Here is a 6,474-nt window from a genome sequence, read left to right as displayed (position 1 = left end):
TCATAGGTTTGTTATTGTTTGAGTTTTCACTACAAGAAACAGGGTCTTTGGTGACAAAAAAAATGTCGCTGAAAATCGTAGAAACGTCACTGATACCCATTTGGCGACGCTTTTTGGAGTGTCGGGGCAACGTCCATAATAATATAGTCGGCAATGATATATAACCACGATATTTTAACGTCGCCAAATAGCAGATATTTACTGACGATTATTACTGTCGTTATTTCTCTAATTTCGTCGCTAACTCATTTTGGTATTCTCAATGTAGTAATGTCGCAAAAGATGAACTTTTGGCGACGTTTTTACAATCGTCGATAAAGGTCTGAAAATTTTAGTGTTATTAGCGACGTTTTAATCATCGCTATAAGTCCAAAAAATTAAAAAAACAAAGATCTTATTAGCGACGTTTTTATTGTCATGAGAGATATTAGTAATTTGAAACTTTGGTTATATAAGCGACGTTGTTATCGTTGCTAAAAATCTAAAACATTTGAATTTTATGTGTTTTTAGCGATGTTTCTCTCGTCGAGAAAGGTAAAATGAATTAAAAAAATTAGTGTTATAAACGACATTTTGATCGTAGCTTGAGTAAAAAAACCGGTTAGTTGTGATCATGTTCCCGCACTACATGAGTCGCAAAAGACCATTTTTATCACTAATATCGTTGCCGATTGTGCACCATATGTACAATTATCCCCCCTCCCATATTCAACAAATAAATAAATGCAAAATAAAATAACCATAACATCAATTATCTTAAACAACAAATTTCCAATAAATAAAAATGAGTTAATTCTCTCCATTAGAAACAAAAGAGAGTTACATCATCCCCTTTCATAATTTTTATTTCGAAACTCATTTTAAGAAAAGTATGAACTTAAACAAAAACATTTCTAAACATCCCTCAAGTAGCTTGCGACTGAACCATATTCACACAAAAAAAAATGATAATAAAAAAGCATTTAGATTCCTCTAGTGCCTCTTGCAATTCCAAACCGCCATTTCTTCACAAAAACTAATACCAAACCGACCCATTTTGACGTAAGATTATTTGCACAAAGATATTATCTATATATTAGACCACAAAAAAAAAATGGAAACAAAAAATATAATAATTTTATCACGTCAAAATTAAAATCTGGTGAACTATTAACAATTATGTTAAGTTTAAATTGTACCCAAGATCAGTCTAACTAAAGGTTATGACTCACACAATATGAAAAAAATGAAAAGCTCTGCCCTCCCTCATAACAAAAAGGTTACCCACCTATCATGCTAATCAACCACCAACAGGAAACCCCACCCCAACACAGCCAACGCGAAACAAATACCCTCAAAATTACATAGCAGAGTAAAGTAAGATAGACCTATATATACTGCAAGATACAAACTTATAGAATAGAGTTAAATAGAACTAATCCAAACAATACTAGAGAAAGTAAATCTAAATAAATTAATTTAAACATAAATAAATAAAGCCACAAACAATAGGGGTGGAAGAATTTAGTGAGGAGCTATGAACTAATAGGTCGTCTACTCAAAGTTTATGTCTACCCAAATCTCAAACAATTACATACCTAAGATAAGATATATGACTTTTATAGTAAAATTTCGACAGAGTCTTCTCTGTATTTTCAACATTTCATAAATACAATAACGTATCATAACCTGAAAATCACAATAATATATTTCACAAGACGGTGAAAAACCCATATTCCATTTACCAAAACTGAAGGGACTATATGCACCCTAAAACATGATATGGAGGCTATTCATTCCGATCAAACAACTATATCCCAATCAAACAACACCAACACATATTAGAAAATAGTTAAATTCATATATCATACCACATTGAAGGAGGACCACCAAGATTCTCCATGAGATAGTCCCACTGGCGTTGTTGTTGTTGAAGTTGCGCCTGGTGTGTTGCTTGTGTCTCTTGAGTCGCTTCCTTCCAGCTCGCAACTCTTCCAGCTGAGACTCTGCCTCCTCTGCCCTTGTTCTCAACTGATTCACATTTGGGTGCTCATATCCAGCCACACGGTTACGGGATGGGGGTGCCTTGCCATGTCCAAGACCACGTTTATAACCAGGTCTTACGCCCAAGACTTCATAAAAAATCTCTTCTTCAGTCAAAGGATTAGAACCTTCTGGTGTAGGTTGATTTTGTAGTTTCACCATTCTCTCCTGAAAAGAAAACAAATAGATATAACTATCTCACAAAAGTATAATTTAGCTAACTTAAAGAGTAAGTATGAGTTAATTACATAATTATTTTCTGCTTCATGAGAAACCTAGCCTTTTTTCTCACTGAAATGAATCTTACGATATAGTGCGATCATCCCAACCTCTTGTTGAGTCTCGGGATCAATCGGCTGTGTCATTTCAAAGCACAGACAAACTTCCAAAGTTAGTACTAAAAAAAAAACTATTTATAATATCTAAAATTAATCAATTAAGTGTACCATGTCAGCACGGATCCATACAAAAGATTTTGAATCAACACAATGGTTGACGACGAGGCATGAACGGCTGCATTGGTTATGCGTACTAACATCCTGGGTTAAAGCAAATAAACAATGCATCATAAAAAGAACTATTATAATGTGTATAAGTACAACAACCAACCCTTTAACACTTCTTGCATGGACAATGGGCCCTACCTACACTGTCTAAATGATTGCTAGCAAGAGCAATAAAATCCCTAATACCTTGGGCATATTGGATAGGCCTATGTGGCATATTCAACCAACTCTTATCCATATTTGTTCATGTTCATCCATGAAAAAAAGGCACCATGATTTGCATTATATTGAAACAAAAAATGGCATATATTTAATTCATCAGACTATATACTTAATTCTACAAGACTACATTTAAAAAACTGACTTTTATTATGCTATATATGCTTCACTTACAGGGCTCTCACATGCAACTATCTTAACGGTTCAATTCCTAAAGAATGGGGTTCCATGCAATTAGTCAATATGTAAGTTTTTTTTTACCACTCCATGGCTTAATATTTCTACGTATGAAAGTTAATGTGAGAAGTTTGAACTAAGTAGGTCATGAATTATTTTAGCAAAGTGGACACCAAAAGAAAGGGACACACTACCCATATGAACACGAAAGATGAAATGTGTGAAGTATAAAAGCAAGTAATGCAATTTCATACAAAATCAAAGAGAGAAAGACACTCTCATACATAATTAACATTTTCCTTGAGAAGAAATAGACTATACTAGCATAATCTAAATACATCAATAATTCATATACAACCTGTAGACTTTGGGGGATCAATATAGCCACTCGATATAAAGAAAATGTCAATATCACATACCTTTTGATAGTTTTTTTCTCTAGATAAATTGAAAATAGATGACAATAGTTAAACATGCATATAGAAAAAAATTATATTTAAAAGCAACGGAATCAAGCACAGAAATCAAGCATACAGACTTTTACGTTGCTTTACTTCCTAGCAATAACAAGTTTAAAAAAATGAACAATATGGGAATTTAACACAAAAACTTACTATAAACGAAGTTAAAGAAGCAAAAAGGATAAAGAAAGAACCCAGAAAAGAAGTTAGCTTTTAAAAAAAACAATTAATCAAGACAGAGGTGGAGAAAAGGTATTTTTATTTGTATTTATAGTATGCGAACACAATTCAAAGTTTTTCAAGTCACAAGGAATGTGAGAGAGAGTAAAAGGTTCTCCAAACAAATACAAGCAACTATATAGGCTACCAAAGCTGAACTGTAAGACATGACTATTTGGATTTCTTAGGCAAGACAAAGGTCAGAATAAGATGATGATCAAGGAACAGAGAACCTTGCGAATTTCCATTTCTAGGCTTAGTCAGAGAAATCATAGAGAATTAAAAGCCTTGAGTTACTTTAGAGATAAAAATCAATATAATGAGATGAAACAATTTATTTATGTATAGCAAAATTCATTGTTCTTATTATCCTAAAAAGAATTATTCTAATACAACAACACTTGTACTATGTATAATTGTATATATCATATAGCAAAGACAAAAGATGGTTGTATATCCTTGACCATTTTTTATTTTTTTTCTATATACACTTCCAAACTTAAGGGCTAATGTTAAGAACTTAAGGACGAACCAATATTGCAATCAAGAGCAAAAGCGTTGGCTTAGTATCTGGAGGAGGGAAAAAGAAGAGGAGACAACAACACTTTGCTTAGGTGTAAAAGGAGGGCATGGTAACAATCAATTATATTGGTATGACATCACTCCTCGTACTACTACTAGTAATAGTACAGAAAGACACATATACCACGGTATGTATGAATTTATATACCATTGTTTTTGTAATAACAGTGGTTAATATTTGTATACCACGGTAGAAATTGATCCGATTTTTGAGATCTTAGTTTATACCACTAATTTACAAAAATCGTGGCATATTGATAGTTTATACCACGGCACATTCATTTTCCACTAATCGGTTAAAGGAGTATCCCAACTTTTTTTTAACAGTGGTTTATATTCGGCAAATTATAATTACGTAGGGATAGAAGTTATATCAAACCGAAAAAAAAAAAAAAAAAAAAAAAAAGTTCCACTTGCTCTAAACCACCGGTGCTCAAGCTGCAATTCTCTTCCTGCGATTTACTTTGTATTTCGTTAACTCTAGGGCATAATTCTCAAACCCGAACTTCACAAGATCGTGCTGCTTCTTTTTTTTTTTTTTTTTTTTTTTTTTTTTTTTCTTCATTCTCATTTGGTAAGAATTTCTCGATTAGACTTGAAATTGAAAGTGTGTTTCCTTTAATTACATTATGTAAAATCTATTAGTTAGAATTTATAATTTCCACTTTAAAATTTCCGGTATTTAAGCTCGTTTGTCGTCAATTTAATCAGTTTCTTCAAACTTTTCCAGTAATGGATATTTGACAATGGTGTTTTATTTGATTTTGGGAAGTTTGGTTTTCTTATTTCAGAGAAGTGTGAAATGGATATTTGACAATGCTTCATATCCACTCTACAATGAATCGGATTGCCCGTATATTTTTGTTCAGTTAGCATGCTGGAAGCATGGGAGGACAAATTTAGAGTACTGGAATTGGAGATGGGAACCTCATGACTACAATCTCAAGAGGTATTAGTTACATTTGTTTAGCGGTCTTATGCTAAATACCAGAAAATTGCTTTCGCTTTTAGCTTGTGTTCTTTGGCCGCATGTAATATTGCCTACCTGGATACCTAATAGGTGCTATAAAATGAGATTGAAGTTCAGTATTTCTTGTGTCATTTAGGTGGAATGCAACTGAGATGTTAGGAGAAATTGAGAGGCAAGAGTCCGATGTTTGTGGGGATTTCTTTAAAGGAGGTCGATGGATATCAATGGTCTGTTTTTGTCTGACCCATAATTCCGGTGACTAGATATCCATGTAAGCCTAATTACCCACTAACCATTTTCAAGGAAGAGGTAAGCCAAACTTTTCTTTTTAAGTTTTTGTGGTAAATTTCATGTATTTCGAGCACGATACTAACAATTAGTAGTCTTACTTGGCATTTGAATTAAATTCAAGAGGGTTTTTTTAGAGGGTTGGATATTTGGCAATTTAGGTTCTCTCGTGTTGTTTCTTTGTGATGATTCACTGTAGTTGGTTGGTTATTCTCTAAATAGCGCTTGTCTTGCTCTTAATGCTTCGATGGAATGAATGTATGGGTTGGCTGGTGTGGTCTTGAAGTAGGAAACAATGACCAAGTAGCACCCTCTAGGTTCAGGACTTGGAGGTTCTTGGATCTGAGACATCTACGTCGTTCTTGGAAGTATCAAGAAGAACTACGTCCGAAGAAGTGGTTGGTGATCTTTTGGATCTAATCTAGTCAGTTTGGAAGAGAACCATTCTTCTTCCGGAAGCTTCAGGAAGCTTTCTAGTCTCTCTCATTAACCATTTACCACCGGACGTGGCTTGGTTTAACTATAAGTACAACAACAAATGCCTCTTCTTGGAAAGGGCTTCAAGCTCCCGTATTTGGAATAGAATGGTGGCGGTGAGGCAAAGTGTGAATTGGTTTCACTTATCTTTGGAATGGATCCAGGCCCTCTGTCTCTCTTGCATGGTGTCCCTCTGTCCCTCCCCTTTTCGAGAGGATGCCATACGAACAAATAGGGACACGGGAGGATAACCGTCAAGCCGAACCGGAGGCGTGCCTCAAATGAAATGAAGCGAGGGACACCGGGGCGGGACCTTCTCCCCACAAGTACGAAGTTTCCTTCCTTTCTCAAATTCCACTAGCGTGATTTCAAAGCAGTCTTTCACTTTTTTGAGTGATACAATGAACTCTCCTTTCAAGCATTAGCTCTCCAAAAGAAAGAAACTAAAGTCGGTCGATAATAGATATCATTGAGCTCCTCAATTGTCTCACCGAGTAAATTGAATCTTGAATAGTCGGTGAAGCTAATCTTGTTTCTCGGGTCATTCTGTCGG

This window comes from Coptis chinensis, chromosome 9, assembly GCF_015680905.1.
Source record: "Coptis chinensis isolate HL-2020 chromosome 9, ASM1568090v1, whole genome shotgun sequence".
NCBI classification, from domain to species: Eukaryota; Viridiplantae; Streptophyta; class Magnoliopsida; order Ranunculales; family Ranunculaceae; genus Coptis; species Coptis chinensis.
Note: the sequence above shows the minus strand (reverse complement) of the source record.